Raw genomic sequence first — 18024 nt, 5'->3', positions numbered from 1 at the left:
ATAATCGCAATAATTCAAAGTCGCGTCAGAATTTAAGATATGAATGAAGAATGTTCTCGGTATAACAAAAATAAAACTCGCCTTTTTGTCTGAAGTGACAAAATCGCAATAACAATGCACCAAATAATATCTGACACATAAGAAACAGGTAGCGATCTTATAATTACGTGTTCTTGGACGATAGGTAAAAGCTGCTCAACTAATGAACCCCTTACTAGTGGTTTGTTCAACTTCTATAACCAGTGTCAATTGAGATATCAAAATTTTGGAAATGAGGACGGGACTGTGGTTTCAATTCTATCATATCATTGGTTATATGTGACACGAATATTCCAATATTATGTTGTGATTGTGTCAGCTCCGTAAAACGGCTTAAAAAATTATCTGTACTGTTTTCTTGAATAGGACAAGCACTGATTAGCAGGTTCACATATTCAGCATACATATATCATGAAACCAGCTGAAGTATTTGATTGGATTTTTTCGAGCTTTTTTGACAAGCAAATCGGATGAGAGTCTTGAATAAATATCGGTCAGATATAATAATATGGAGTATAACATACCTGTTCAAATTATAAAAATAATGCTAGGTTCAATTGTTTACAAAGGGTAATGTTTGTAAAGGAAGACTGAAGTTCATCGTTAATGAAAAAACCAGCAAAACACTTTTGGAATATAATTTAAACAGTTACAAATAAAGAAAAATTGGTGGAGTATTTTGCAGTGAATGCAGTAAAACCATATTAATTAAGTTCTTTGAAAAAATAATAATCTATAAGGCTCTCTCAAAATATGCAATACAGCCCCTTTGTGACATAAAAGATGCAAATATATGACAGAAAAACAACAATGTAAATCTTGTTTTATTGTGTTTCTGTAACAAATTCTATTTTTACATACATGTTTACAAAACTACAAACTCTGGATATATGTGTACATACATTCATTAACATTTGGACTGGTATTGATAAGAGAACACTAGTTATCTATCTTTGTACATATAAGGATAATGTAGCATTTTAATATAAAAAAACACAAAATTGAATTATTTAAATATACAAATGCATATTGAAGTAATTCATAGTATTATGACAGATGACACAAATGAAACTTGAATACACATGAATAATGTTTTAATATAATGTTGAACTATCGAATACGTATGAACAAATGTTGCATGCACAATACAATATTTTTAACATCATACAGATTGCTGGACGTCCTGCTTCTATCGTGCATATAATTGCTTGATTGCATACATATGATTAAATACCAAAGTCATATCAAAGTTGTGGAAATATATCAATTGTTTGCTGAATATTTCTGAACAGATGAAAGCTTTGAACATCTTAAAACCAATATCTTCGTATAGGTTTCTACTCCTTTTTTTAAATAAAAATAGTGACAGAGCAAAACTTTTCTAGACAAAAATTATATAGAAATATATTGCTTTTCAAGAGAACAAATTTTTTAAATGACTTTAGTTTTAAATATTTTCTGGTTTAATACACTTGTATAAATAAGTTGATTATAAATTTTTGTATCAGTATTGTTGTCGACAGAAACATTAGTTTCCAACGAAAACATATCAGCGTATTTATAAGACTCTGTCTTAAATATAAAAAAGTCAGGAGGTTTAAGTATCCTCGAAATATGACAGAGTAAAATCAAATATACAGACCATGCTTTTCGAAACATTTTCATTTAATGATATTCTCCAAATTAAAACAATGAACATATAAATATACTTTTTTATGATTTGCGAATAAGTAATATAAAAAAAGATGAAAAATTTTACTACAACACCCTCATTGTTTTATACAATGTAAGTATTCTTATATTCAACATTAATAGACTGCGGTAGATAGCTAACTGATAAATTTTATTGAAACAAACATGAAAAGCTTATACAAACACCAATACTTTATTAACTAATTACCGGTGTTGAATTTGTTATTACACAGCTTTAACAAAAGTTGTTTACCTCTGCCAATTGAAATGTTAACTGGTTCGAAAAGGAACATCATACGATGTTGTCCAATGCATGCATTTTGCGTTAAAATTACACATGTATATGAAGGAGTTTACAAATAAGCATATTATATGGAAAAATGTCGGTATTACCAATATCAAGTTTAACCAAAGATTAAACTCAATGCAATCTGAAAAACACACATAATGCGCACTTATACATTTGTTTTTTCGATAGCTCTTTATTTTCAATGTATATGCATGTCCCGTCAATTCTTATGAATGACACAACTAAACGTATTTTATATTACATAGTCAATAACGGAATTACCAATAGATTATTAACAGCTGTGGACATGTTTTCATATTTTTTCAAAATGCAATTACTCCGTAGAGATTTTGTTCACAATGTATCCAGAAGGTACGGTACTGCAATGTGTGGTCGAAGGAATCGAGTTGTTCTCACATGTCATGAGTTTTAATGTTGATTGTATTTGAGGCCGAGTTTTGGGATTTGTTCAATTTAAACCACATATCAGTTAGAGTATAATTGTTTGTATTAACATTCAAATTTCTAGAATAGCTATTATTAGTGTTGTCAGTATAAATCAATATGTTTTCTATCTTATTATAATTAACAGGTATTGCCTACAAAATAGGACAGAATGATTATAAGTTAACATGAACAAAATGCACCGTTTATTGTTGTTATAAAACATTTTTTTCTCGTACAACTCTTGATTTGGATTGTATATGGGTTTATATGAACCGTTCCTCCTATTCTGACTCTTTAATTTCTAATAGTAAATTCAAGAGTTTATCCTAAACTGAGGTAAATTATATGGCCTTCAAAATACCGTTTCGATCCCAAACAATACTGAAGAGACATTACCTGTCATATAACTAGAAACCTTCTGGTTCACTTGTGGAGAGGAAGGGTACAGTTTCCATATATTTAAGATCATTAAATGGTGAAATTCTAAAAAACTGTTAAATCCTACATGAAAATGAATATTTAAAAGTCGATATAATATCTATAAGACGTTGTTTGCAAATTTATCACGGACCAATTGATTAAAATTCAATTCAGCACTATATGTTGGTGTCGATCGAAAACATTTGACCCTTATTTCACATTCTACAAGTTTTTGATGCGAGGAAAGTCAATAACCAAATGAGTGGTCTAAGAAACCCAGCTCTATTTGTAACAAAATCTTTGTTTTGTTCACATATCCGTCTTAAGTTGTTTGAAATGAATACTAAAGTACCAAAGGTGCCATCATTAATGTTTTTATCTCAAATTTCCAGATAAACTTGAGATTGAGGATACTAACGAAAATAGAAGGTATGTAACATTTATTAATATTGTGCGTGCTATTGTTTCAGATGGTCGACTTTTCAACTAAAATATAACACAATTGTGATCATTTCAAATTTAAAATTGTCATTACAATTTCTAAGAAATAAAACATCAACTGCTAAATTGTAAACCTCTTTCTAAATTATTAACATCTATTTTATCAGCAATCAAAGACGGGCTTCAAAATTATTGTGAAACTGCCTATTCTAGAGGTGGCGTGAATCAGATGTGGATACTTAAAAATTCCAAAGGTCTTTTAGAGTACATACAATCTAACTCTCTTTCATCTTGTAACAGTATTAAAACATTTGACTTTTCTACTCTTTACACAAGTATTCCACATTCCAAACTAAAAGACAAATTGAAAGAGTTGGTATTACTTTGCTTCATAAAAAAAAGAATGGCCAACGTAAATACAAGTATCTTGTCTTAGGGAGGGATAAATCATACTTTGTAAAGAATCACTCTGATTCAAACAAAAAATTCTCTGAAACCGATATTATCAAGATGCTTGATTTCTTGATTGACAACATATTTGTAACGTTCGGAGGACGTGTTTTTCAACAGACTGTCGGCATCCCAATGGGACCAAGCTGTGCCCCTCTACTTGCCGACTTGTTTCTTTATTATTATGAGGCTGACTTCATGCAGGAACTTCTTAGGAAGAAAGATAAGAAGTTAGCAATATCCTTTAACTCTACTTTCCGCTATATAGATGACGTTCTTTCACTAAACAATTCAAAATTGACTATGTGGAACGCATCTATCCCATCGAATTGGAGATAAAGGATACTACAGATACAGTTAAGTCGGCTTCATATCTTGACTTACATCTAGAAATTGACATTGATGGTCGGTTGAAAACAAAACTTTACGATAAAAGAGATGATTTCAGCTTTCTAATTGTGAACTGTCCATTTCTAAGTAGCAACATTCCAGCAGAACCTGCATACGGGGTATATATCTCCCAATTGATACGATATTCCCATGCTTGCATTTCCTATCATGATTTTCTTGAAAGAGGGTTACTGCTCACAAGGAAGCTATTAAACCAAGAGTTCCAAATGGTGAAGTTGAAATCATCCCTTCGTAAATTTTACGGACGCCATCACGAGTTGGTTGACCGTTATGGAATAACCGTTTCACAAATGATATCGGATATGTTCCTTACGTCGGAACTACAATCCCCTTCCCTTTCATGAATGTGACCTACCGAATAAGACTATTTACCGGATTTGTAATCACATAAGCTACACGACGGGTGCCACATGTGGAGCAGGATCTGCTTACCCTTCCGGAGCACCTGAGATCACCCCTAGTTTTGGTGGGTTTTTCGTGTTGTTTATTCTTTAGTTTTCTATGTTGTGTCATGTGTACTATTGTTTTTCTGTTTGTCTTTTTCATTTTTAGCCATGGCGTTGTCAGTTTGTTTTAGTTTATGAGTTTGACTGTCCCTTTGGTATCTTTCGTCCCTCTTTTGTCGCATTTACATATTTCATAAAGAATCATAAGTTAGAAGCCTCTGGCCTTTGTTTAGTTTTGTATTATTTCCAATTTTAGTTTCATGTGTACAATTTGGAGTTAAGTATGACGTTCATTATGACTGAACTAGTATATATATATTTGTTTAGGGGCCAGCTGAAGGATGCCTCCGGATGCGGGAATTTCTCGCTGCATTGAAGACAAGTGGGTGACCTTCTGCTGTTGTCTGTTCTATGGTCGGGTTGTTGTCTCTTTGACACATTCCCCATTTCCATTCACAATCTTATTCGTTAATACGTAAGCATGGTATTCACTATCTGGTGTGTGCTTCTGGCACAAAAACAGAGTTTTGAAGAAGACAAACTGAAATAGGTAGTACGCAAGCTCTACAGTCAGAAGCACTAATTTCGCGTTCCCAATGGCAAGTACTTACAATGTTCTAAGCTGAAAAAAGAAAGGAAATGCCCAGGGCTGGATTATATCAATCCTGCAACTAGCAAGGACACTGAAAATATAATGTACAACTTTAAGTTTTAAAGTCACTTTAGTTTCTTTCAACTCTCTTTTATTCATAGAGTATTTATTTAGCAACTTCAAAATTATATCTCATACAATTATTTCTGTTCATAAAAAAAAGTTTTTTCGTGAACACTTAATATTTTAAGAAATTTGCCTGACTTGCAGTAGTGAAAAGTAGCACGGTTCTACAAACTTTTTTTATCATGCTGTAGGGAAAAAGCTCTTTTGAAAAATAAAAAAAAGGCTATCTAATATATACCTATGATGTAACTTATTAAAGTGTTTTCGTTTAACTTTAAGTCATTGGTGTGGTCGATATATATTATGTTTAAAAACAAAACGTAAATACTTTCTTTACTTCTTTGAAATAATTGTTTTTATGACGGTGATATATTTTTACGTCAAATAAAGAACAAGTTTGAAATAAGATATGCTACTTATATGTATAGATGAAATCATTTCACTTACATAGCCTCCAAAACAGAATTGTTTTGGAAAGAACCTGTCTCAACAATTGAAAATTCATTTGCTGCCAGGATTCTAAAAAATACAACACAAGAGTTTGCACATCGACTGATTTTGCTTTGACTACATGTATGTATCTTGACATTTTAACATCCGTATTGCCTTTTAATTTCCGAACAATTATTACTTCATGCTACTATGTTATCGCTAGGACATTGAAAGTTTAAAATGATCGTTCTAACTTAACTGGACTACTGTGCTTGTAGTGAAGATGTAGAATTATTGTATGCATAATAACAAATACAACATAATCAGAAATACACTTGTTGAAAAATATATATTTCCTTGCCCATTCTGAAATTTCTTAAACATAAAATATATTTCGATTGAATTACTTTTGTTTGAAAAAAATAACTTTAACAACAACAGGATCGTACCATCGGTGACTACAATTAAAATGTGTGATACAACATGTACAATACTTATTTAATGAGTATTATTCATTGGAATTGAATTTGAACATGAATGAGTTTTCAAAATCAACTTTTTTTCTAACAATTTTTTATGTTTTAATTGAATAAAAATAATGTTCATTGCTGACTATTGTAATTGAAAATATTTCGAATAATGTTCACGTATTTGCAACTTTTTCAATTAAAACAGTGCAGACAGTCTCACACAATGCATATCTTTCCTTATATAATTCCTATGGGTTTGTGTTTTTTTTTCCTTTTTTTTGTTGCGAATGACCGTTTCTTTTATAATTGGAATTGAATCTATCAATAGCCACTTTCTGACTACCATTTATCGTTTACAAATTAGGCCTCTGTTTTGAATTTTGTCATCCATGTCATTTTAGTGGTACACCAAAATATACACAAATAGGGATGTTATAATTTGAAAGTAATTTAACAATTGTAAAATAATTTAACCCTTGTATCATGTGTATGTTAACTTCATCATGAACGTTGGAATTTCTAAAGAGAAAAACTTCACTCATTTCCCTTGAATTTTTAAACTTTAAAAAAATATCGAGAGGGTCGGAAATGTAGAAAGTTTTATTAAAGGAAACTTGAATTTATAACATATTGGCTTTATCTATAATACTTGTCATTTTTAGGGCCCTGTATTGTGTGCTGTTCGTAGTGAGCTAAGGCCAGTGTTACAGTCTCAATTTTGACCTATAATGGTTACTTATACAAATTGTGACTTTCATGAAAAGATGTCTCATCGGCTCTTATAACATATCGTCTTATATCTGTTGTAATTTGAGGATTTTGAGGAATTTGTTTAGAGAGGTTAAAATGCTTCATTATTTGTTTAAATGAAACTGACACGTCATATTCTTCTATCATGTTATGAAGTATCCGTCCCCTGAAAGTATATTTTATGGATATCAATTGATTATCATAAATTAGTTTTGTTATGGATGTTTTACATTATCATTACCATATACTCACATGCTAATCGAATCCTTCGGAAAGTCCGACGGAATGCTTGTCAGACCTTTATTTAAGCAGTTTACACAGTCCCATCTGTACTATTTATACATGTGCATTGTACTGGACAGGATGAAACCATATTCAATTCCACGTCAGATATAATCAACAGCAATAATGAAAACAAAAGCTGAGTCCTTATAGAACCTTCTTCGGAAAAGCTGCAACATAAAATTGTACGTTCGGGATAAAACTATAACCGTTTCATATGCTCGATTTTATTGCTTAAGATTTTTATAACCAGCGGAAAATTTTTAATTTTTCTAATGTGCACTTCAGGTAATTGCTACATGTGCTATGATTGAACACAGAGAATTATAATGACAGTATTTTCACATAGGTGTTTTACTTATATTAATATACATAGGAAAAATTGCGACATATGTTTTCATATGTTTATCATATGTTTTTCATATGTTTGAAAACATATGTAAACATATGTTTAGGCCCGACATGAAAACATCTGTTTTTGATCATATGAAAAACATATGAAAAACATATGTTTATAAAATCATATGAAAAACATATGTTTTTCATACATGTAAACATATGAAAAACACATGTTTTTCATATGTTTTTTATAAACATATGTTTTTCATATGTTTTCATCCCAGACCTAAACATATGTTTTCATATGTTTGGCCTAAACATATGTTTTCATATGTTCGGCCCAAACATATGTTTTCACATGTTTTTATATTGGTCGTAAATAAATATTTTTTTTATGTTTTTTTTTTTTATTTTTCAAATGCATTTATTTTTTCATGTATATGTATTTTTGTTTGTTTTTGGTTTGTTTTTAATGGTTATGTTTTTGATGTTTTTCTTCTTCATCATCTTTTTTTTCTGTCAGGAACTCATTTTGAGTGTAAATACTTCAATATGATGATTTTAATAACCCCAAATACTTGACTCCACAGAAAATACATGGCAAAATCAAAAGCTCTTAACAAATAAAAAGCAACTGTATACATTAGCATTCCTTTATGCAGAAAAATAATTATCACAGTCAGTGCTTTTGTATTGTATATCCAGTAAAACTTTTTTTTATTAAGTTGTTGTCTCTTCTATTTTCATATTTTTGTCTCTTTGACATACTCATTTCTATTGCCTATGCTCTATTTTCAAATGTTTGTCTCTTTGACATATCCCATTCTATGTTTACCTCTTTGACATACCCTAATTCTATTGCCTATATTCTATTTTCATCTCTATGACATATCAAATTTTTATTGTCTATATTCTATTTTCGTATGTTTGTCTCTGTGACATACACCATTTCTATTGTTGATAATCTATTCTAATCTGATGTATGTGATATTTCTATTGTCTATATTTTATTTTCCTCTGATGTCTGTGATATTTCTATTGTGACAGTCTATATTCTATTTCCCTCTGATGTATGTGATATTTATATTGTCTATATTCTATTTCCCTCTGATGTATGTGATATTTCTATTGTCTATATTCTATTTCCCTCTGATGTATGTGATATTTCTATTGTGACAGTCTATATTCTATTTCCCTCTGATGTATGTGATATTTCTATTGTCTATATTCTATTTCCCTCTGATGTATGTGATATTTCTATTGTCTATATTCTATTTCCCTCTGATGTATGTGATATTTCTATTGTCTATATTCTATTTCCCTCTGATGTATGTGATATTTCTATTGTGACAGTCTATATTCTATTTCCCTCTGATGTATGTGATATTTCTATTATCTATATTCTATTTCCCTCTGATGTATGTGATATTTCTATTGCTATATCACCATACACATTGATATGTGATTGTCTACACTGCTAGCTATTACAGGTGCTAGTGTATGCTGCCGCTTTTGTGGCCCTTAATTGCTTGCTGTTTCGTGTGAGCTCTGTTTTGAAAACTGTATTTTGACCTGTAATGGTTTACTTTTACAAATTATGACCTGGATGGAGAGTTGTTTCATTGGCACTAATACCACATCTTCTTATATCTATAATTAAGAAAGACAACTAGATTGACTTTTGAGTTCAATATTGTATTAATTTAAAATGAATGTTCTTTGGTTCTGTTTCTTTACTTTTCAGTTCCTGAAAATAAAAATAACAGAACAAAGTTTCAATGTCCCCTTCAGAGTTGCACATATTTTATTTAGCAAGGGGCAATTATTACAACTAGAGGCTCTAAAGAGCCTGTGTCGCTCACCTTGGTCTATGTGAATATTAAACAAAGGAAGCAGATGGATTCATGACAAAATTGTGTTTTGGTGATGGTGATGTGTTTGTACGTCTTGCTTTACTGAACATTCTTGCTGCTTACAGTTATCTCTATCTATAATGAACTTGGCCCAGTAGTTTCAGTGGAAAATGTTAGTAAAAATTTACAAATTTTATAAAATTGTTAAAAATTGACTATAAAGGACAATAATTCCTTAGGGGGTCAATTGACCATTTCAGTCATGTTGACTTATTTGTAAATCTTACTTTGCTGTACATTATTGCTGTTTAAAGTTTATCTCTATATATATATATATATATAGCTATCTATAATAATATTCAAGATAATAACCAAAAACCGTAAAATTTCCTTCAAATTACCAATTTAGGGGCAGCAACCCAACAACGGGTTGTCGGATTCATCTGAAAATTTGAGGGCAGAAAGATCTTGACCTGATAAACAATTTTACCCCATGTCAGATTTGCTCTAAAATGCTTTGGTTTTTGAGTTATAAGCTAAAAACTGCATTTTACCCCTATGTTCTATTTTTAGCCATGGTGGCCATCATGGTTGGTTGGCCGGGTCACACCACATATTTTTTAAACTAGATACCCCAATGATGATTGTGGCCAAGTTTGGTTTAATTTGGCCCAGTAGTTTCAGAGGAGAAGATTTTTGTAAAAGTTAACGACGACGACGATGGACGCCAAGTGATGGGAAAAGCTCACTTGGCCCTTTGGGCCAGATGACCTAAAAAGGCACTTGAATAAAATTATAAATAAAAAAGTGTGCTTGGAAAAAAACTTCTTTTTCTTGTATACGAAATATTTCAAACAGACCTGCAAGGGCATTACTTACAGTATAATATGTGTTTTATAAAAAATTGAACCGATGAGAGGACTTACAAGGCCATTTTCCTTTATTTAATATTTTCAAGGGGCATAACTCTTTTGAAAATAGTCAATCGGTCAAAAGTAGTGAACTTGACCAAGATATTGCTGATATTAAAGTATAGTATAAGTTTTATAAAAATCTGGCAAGAATGGTACATTGTACCTGCAAGACAAATATAAACACCTTACAATCATTCTATAAACATATTAATTAATGTCTGCCATACAATATGTAGTTTTAATTTTTCAATGGTTCACATTGTGTATCCTTAAAGAAGTTGAAGGTTACTTTATGGTATGAATTTTGATTATTGTTCATTGCTGAACAGTGACCAGTAAATGTTTTATATTCGTTCTTTAGTTTTTTAATTGATAGTTGTCACATTGAGGATCATACGCCATCTCCTTATATCAATATTCTAGTTCTTTAAAAACGCTCTACGGTTAAAAGAAAATTATCAAATTAATTTTTCTTGTTTATTTTAAGGTACAGTGGCAAATATTTAATGTATATATTCAAGACAAGAACAACTTTTGATCATGTTAAATATACAATTCATAATATACGGTCTGTGATGCAAATGCTATAATCATTTGAGCTTCTCATTTCTCATGCGTGTGCAGCAGAAGCAGATGAGACTGGTAAGGATTCCTCGATGCATACTTGACATCAGAAAGACAGAAAAATAAACAACTGTATACATGTACAATTACACTTGAAAAAGTTTTGAATAGATAACATTAAATTATTTAAATCAAATACAATTCTACATATGAACTTACTTTGATACCAGTTTTTTTTTTTTACAGGACATCTGCACCTACATGTACATGTACACCGTAGCATGTACCTCAGTGATTCTAATACTGCACTTTACTTTCATTTGGTAACAAGCTAAAATTATAAATTTTAAGTTAATCCAAAAGTCCAGACAAAAACTAAATGTACATGTAGTATGAACTGATGCTCACTAATTAATACTTTTACTTTTGAGTTAATGGAAACAATTCATAAACAATCAACAAATATATGTATAGCATGAACTTTTCATATATATATCATGTATAAATAGAAAACTATTCTTCTGCCTAAGTTTAAAAAAATCCATTTAGGCATTAACTCTGGTTTATTAAATCTTGATTTGCTGTTTCATAGGCAAAATTGTTGAAATACAACATTTATATATAAATATTAAACTCATGAACATAACATGTTGTCATTTGTGTTACCATCTGTATACTTCATGCATTTAATTAAAGAACAGTGTTTCAATGTATCACACCAATTGATGGATATATAAAATTTGCTGTCAAAAAGCAATAACCACAACAATAAGTATGTTCTTTTTTTTTTAACATTTTTCATAAATTATAACAAGAGTGCACACACTGAAATGTCTCGCCTTCTATACTAATCATTGATATTATGTCGATAGTCCTAAGTATAAAGCTTTATTACAACTGTCTCATAAACTTAACATTAACCAAGATAACTAAACAAAGACTAATGAACCATGAAAATGAGGTCAAGGTCAGATGAACCATGCCAGGCAGACATGTATAGCTAACAATGCTTCTATACAACATATATAGTTGACCTATTACTTATAGTTTAAGAAAAATAGACCAAAACACAAAAACTTAACACTGTGCAATGAACCGTGAAAATGAGGCCACAGTCAAAAGAAACCTGTGCTACTGACATAAAAATCATAAAATATTTTCATACACCAAATATAGTTGACCTATGGCATATAGTATTAGATAAAAAGACCAAAACCCAAAAACTTAACTTTGACCACTGAACCATGAAAATGAGGTCAAGGTCTCATGACATCTGCCCGCTAGACATGTACACCTTACAATCATTCCATACAACAAATATAGTAGACCTATTGCATATAGTATGAAAAAAACAGACCAAAACACAAAAATTTAACTATAACCACTGAACCATGAAAATGAGGTCAAGGTCACATGACATCTGCCCGCTAGACATGTACACCTTACAATCATTCCTTACAACAAATATAGTAGACCTTTTGCATATAGTATAAAAAAAACAGACCAAAACACAAAAATTTATCTATAACCACTGAACCATGAAAATGAGGTCAAGGTCAGATGACACCTGCCAGTTGGACATGTACACCTTACAGTCCTTCCATACACCGAATATACTAGCCCTATTGCTTATAGTATCTGAGATATGGACTTGACCACCAAAACTTAACCTTGTTCACTGATCCATGAAATGAGGTCGAGGTCAAAAGAAAACTGTCTGACAGACATGAGGACCTTACAAGGTACGCACATATCAAATATAGTTATCCTATTACTTATAATAAGAGAGAATTCAACATTACAAAAAATCTGAACTTTTTTTTCAAGTGGTCACTGAACCATGAAAATGAGGTCAAGGACATTGGACATGTGACTGACGGAAACTTCGTAACATGAGGCATCTATATACAAAGTATGAAGCATCCAGGTCTTCCACCTTCTAAAATATAAAGCTTTTAAGAAGTGAGCTAACACCGCCGCCGCCGCCGCCGTAGCCGCCGCCGCCGGATCACTATCCCTATGTTGAGCTTTCTGCAACAAAAGTTGCAGGCTCGACAAAAATAATCTACAAGAAAAGTAGACATGTGTGGGATGCAATTCCTTACAAATTCAATATCTATTTCCAAGAGGCAAAACTCCTGTAAACATATTTTATTAATAGCCTGTTAAGTTTCTCTTTATCTTCTTTAGTTCTTGCTCAAAACACAAAAGAGGAAAAGATTGCAAAATTTACGAGAAAGTTGTTAAAAATTGACTATAAAGGGCAACAACTGCTTAAGAGGTCCATTGAAAATTTGGTTATGTTGACCATTGTAGATCTTACTTTGCTGAACATTATTGCATGAAACTTTTCAAAAATCAAAAATTTGAAAAATTTTGAAAAAAAAAGGAATTCCTTAAAAAAGTTGTAAACAAACTATCCCCCCCCTTCAACTTATTGAAATTTCCCTTGGAGCAATAACCCTAAAACTCAATCCCATCCTTTCTTTTGTAGTATGGAACCTTGTAGTACAATTTCAGAGAGATCCATACACTCGATGGTGGATCCAGAAATTTTCATATGTGGGGGCCCAGTGACTGCCTAAGAGGGGGACTGATCCGGACATGCTTCAGTGTTTCCCTATATAATCAACCAAAATTTTCCCAGAAAAGAGGGAGGGGGGAGGGGGCAGGGCCGCCTGGGCCTCCCACCTTAATCCGCCTATGAGTCACTTAAACACAAGTTATTGTCTGGAAACTAGAAACATGCTTCTTTTTGGCCCCTAATTCCTGCATATTTTGGGCAACTAACCCAAAACTATCCCAGCCTTCCCTTTGTTATATGGAACATTGTGGCACAATTTCAGAGAGATCTATACAATTACACACAAGTTATTGTCTCGAAACTAGAAAAATGCTTGTTTTTGGTCCCTTATTCCTAAACTTTGGCCCCATGACCCCTAAACTGAATCAAAACCTTGTACATGTACTTGTGGTTTTAAACATTGTGGTACAATTTCAGAGCAATTGAAATACTTGTAAACAAGCTATTATCCTGAAACCAGAAAAATGCTTGTTTTTGGCCCATTTTGGGCCCCTAATTCCTAAACGGTTGGGACTTCCGACCATCATCCCCATGATCCCCAAAATCATCCCAACCTTTTTTTGTGGTATTGGACCTTCTAAACAAAATTCATAAAGATTTATGCACTTAAACCTAAGTTATTGTTCGGAAACCAATGTGTCTTCGGACGCTGCAGATAACGACAACACCTTACCATTATACAATCCCCAAAAATTGTTTGTGGTTGTATAAAAAGAACAAGCAATGGAGTGTATATATAGAGCTTCAAATGCTATTTTCAATAAAATGGTCCAGTAGAAAAAAATATTTTTTCACAGCTTACACGAAATCAAAATGTGTAACATGTAGATAGTCTGACAACAACAAAATATTCAAACAAAGTTATCCTTTTTATTACATGTACATACCTCTCGTCATAAAATAATTGCCGGCTGCTCTTCATATGCACATAAATCAATATGAAAATCTATGAATCCATCATATAATCTAGAAAGCAATGCCTCAGGCAATTCCATTCTGTTTCTTAGCTTCTTCTTCTTTTTGAAGTACATGTACATTTGTACTTCAATAGAAAATGCTAAAAGAAATAATGTAAAATGAAATGAAGTTAAAATATCTGACAAATTGCCTTAAATATTTTTATACATGTTATATGGCAAAATTGGCTTATTTTGATCTTTTAAAACAAGACCAACAGATCTAGACTTGCCAGAAAAAAATTATACTAGTATATATACATGTATAATATAAAAGTATTAAATTATTTAAATGTTCTAATCCATCTTATTAAATCCATATGCTTGTTGTATGAATTCAACTTTATATGTGCAATACTTAACTAAATACACAGCCTTTATAACTAATTTTCAAATTAAATGTATACATTTTTAATCAACCATGGTAACTTCTTTAGTCAATGAGACAAGGGATTTCAAAGTATTAAACTTAGCTGTTACATGTACATTTGTACATGTATAACATGTAAGGCCTAGTTACCATGGTTATTACAGACATGTATTAATGTATTACATGTTTTATATGAGACAGTTTGGTAATTACTGAAAAGCAAGGGTGTGTTAAATTTTAACCTTGTCCATCCGTCAGTACCGGTACATACATTTTGTTGTATGTCCCAAAAAATTGGGTGGTCACTGGTGTTACTTTTACCTTTCTTCAGTTATGTATTGCTGAATTTTTATTGTTCTTTTCTCTCTAATTTTAGTTTGCCTCAACCAAATGTTATGAAACTTATATACACACCGCTTATTTCCACATTTATAAATTCAGATCAAGTTCATATTTAGTGGCATCACTTTTACTGTTCTTGATTTATACCCTTTACAAATTGAAAAATGACTGATTTTTTTTGTTTCCGTTTTCTTATTGTAGTTTCCGTTTGTTTTGACCAAATGCAACGAAAATTACACAGTCCAGTGGCGGATCCAGAACTTTTCCTAAGGGGGGGGCCTCTCCAGTCATGCTTCAGTGATTCCCTATATAATCAACCAAATTTTTCCCACGAAAGGGGGGGCCTGGGCACCCCCCTGGATCCGCCTATGCACACAATGCTTATATTAAACCACATAAAATTTACACTTTGTAACACAGATAAGTTTTGAATTCTAGAGGAATTACTTATACATTTCAAGAGTTATGCTACTTTACAAATGAATTAATAAAATTGTTGATTTTCATTTCCACTCTCTTTTGAAATTTGAAGTTACATGTACATGTACATGTATACAATAATACATAATGATGTTTAAATTTGGTCAGTGTAAATGAGATCAAGACAGGTCAAATGAACCTTGATCATGTTGATAGACACAGACTTGCAGACTCATTCATGCCCTATTATAATTATTGCATACATTTTACACCAAAACCTGAACTATTGTGTATGCTGTAGTTACTACTTGTATCTGGAATAAACCTTAACCAGGCAAGGTTTGGTGGTAAATAACTTGTTGTTAGCTTTGAACTAGTTATCAGTAATAACTAAGAGGTAACTCTCAAATCTGGACTTAAAGAGGTTATTTTTGTTGTGCCTGTGGTGATGTATAAATACATGTACCCTGTCTGCTTTATGTTTTTGTTAGATGTCTTTTTGCTTTGTACATGTTGTACATATCTGATGGCAAATGTGTTAAGCCATTTTCACACCACTATCCAAGGCTAGGAGGGGGTTTAATTTGGCACCAACAAACTGGTTTGACTCCATCACATCCTGTACATGCTGTATGTTTCTGTCCCAAGTCAGAAGCCTGTTATTTAGAAGTGCATGTTGTAGTTTGTTGCTATACTTGTATATCATATTTGTTTATTTGTTCCTTGTTTTGTTTTAAAATCATTATCAGTCTGTATTAAAGTTCCTTCATTTCACTTATAAAGCTGACTTTGCATTTTGCACTTTGCTCATTGTTGAAGTCAACTTGTAAGATACAAATGAACATGTAGTCCAAATTATTATGACGTCTAGAAAGGCTATTTTTAATTTCTGCGACATACATTGTACATGTAGACCTATGTAAATAAAATTAAATATAATAGCTTTCAAGACTTCATTATTATTTAGACTACATTTGTACTTGTATTTTAACTTATAATTGTTGGCAGGTCTTGGTGGCTGAGTGTAAAGTGGTTGATATGTTTACAGTGGAGTCCCCGGTGTCCGTCCGGCCCTTGTTATCGCGCATTAGCTGATTTCGTCATATCAACACAGTAACACATACAAAACCGTTCTTGTTATTGTTTTATCCTTCCGAAAGGGATAAAAAAGAATAAAATTGATAAGTTCAAGAATTAATTAATAATTGAAATCCCGTGATTTACCAAATTTGGCCAATTTCCATTAAAAAAATTACATCATCAGATAAAATTAGTTTTATTTACGTCAAAATAATATTAGATTGAAATATTTTTTGCTCTGCATCCTTGGAAGTGTGTTTGGTACAAACTGAGCTATATTTCGTAATATAAAATCTTTCCTTTATTCCAAATAAGCTATTTTTGGAAGGCATGCTCGAAATCACCGGACATTGGAGGAACTCTCAGAACAGGGGCTTCCCTAATTTTGGACACACATTACACAAAATCCAGAGGATGAAACCATACAAACAGAAGATTTTATGAAATAAAAGTATATTATGAATGTGTTAACACAAAATTATCCAATTATTGGTTTTATCAGTTGAATGAAGTGAAGTCATAAGTCTTAGGTGCGCGGATACACCGGACTGCACCTTATGTCTTGTTCTACTGTCTGATTTAACAAGAAGATCTTTAGGGTAAATTGCTATGTGTTGGTGTATGATCTTATAGAATACCACTAGTCTTGTTTGTATTCGTCTCAATTCTAATGTAGGCCACTGTAGGTGACCAAGCATATTTAAGACAGAGCTGGTATTGTGATATACCGGTTCTCCGGTTTACAATCAACAGTCAAATAGTTTTATTGTGAAAAAATTGCACACACATCTTCCTGTTTTTGGCCAATTATAATAATAAAAAAGGTGCATTATTATATTTACCATTCGTTGCCCTTTTAAGGTACATAAATGTACGTAATCCATGAAGACAAAACACTTTCGACATTTCGAACTTTCGTTGCGTTGACTTTCTCTAGACTTTCATATCTATGTTTCGTTCCCCGGTTTCTTCTAGTTAATCGACAAGTCACTCAATTCAATTTATCTGTTTATAAGTAGAAGAAGAAGTAAAATCTATCTCTGTCCATTCTTAAAACTTAAATAAACAGCTGTAGACTGCTGCAGATGATCGCGTGAGCGTCCATGGTTTGCGTCATAATGCACAAAACGATAACGGTGAAAATATTTCCGAGTTTTCCTGGTTTTCGAATTCGATGTGCCAAGTACGTAATACGAGGCATACGAGGGTCTGGAATCAAAATTAGGGATTTAAGAAAAGGGAATAAGAAAAAAAATGCAGAATAGATAATGAAAAACAGAGAGAGAATAATGGTATAATCAATAATAATTAAAAC

At 31.9% G+C, this 18024-nt stretch overlaps 1 long non-coding RNA gene across 1 annotated transcript; it reads right to left on the bottom strand.

Moving 5' to 3' along the window:
• Window positions 1-9305: 9305 nt before the first annotated feature.
• LOC139485835 (uncharacterized) lies at window positions 9306-17821 on the bottom strand. Its single transcript, XR_011655409.1, has 4 exons — window positions 17552-17821; window positions 14429-14598; window positions 11177-11288; window positions 9306-9373 (listed from the first exon to the last, which is right to left on the bottom strand). It is a non-coding gene; the product is annotated as an uncharacterized lncRNA (long non-coding RNA).
• Window positions 17822-18024: the final 203 nt, after the last annotated feature.

This window comes from Mytilus edulis, chromosome 8 (genome assembly GCF_963676685.1).
Source record: "Mytilus edulis chromosome 8, xbMytEdul2.2, whole genome shotgun sequence".
Lineage (NCBI taxonomy): Eukaryota > Metazoa > Mollusca > Bivalvia > Mytilida > Mytilidae > Mytilus > Mytilus edulis.
The sequence above is the reverse complement of the archived record's forward strand: the minus strand, read 5'-3'. Positions and strand labels throughout refer to the sequence as shown.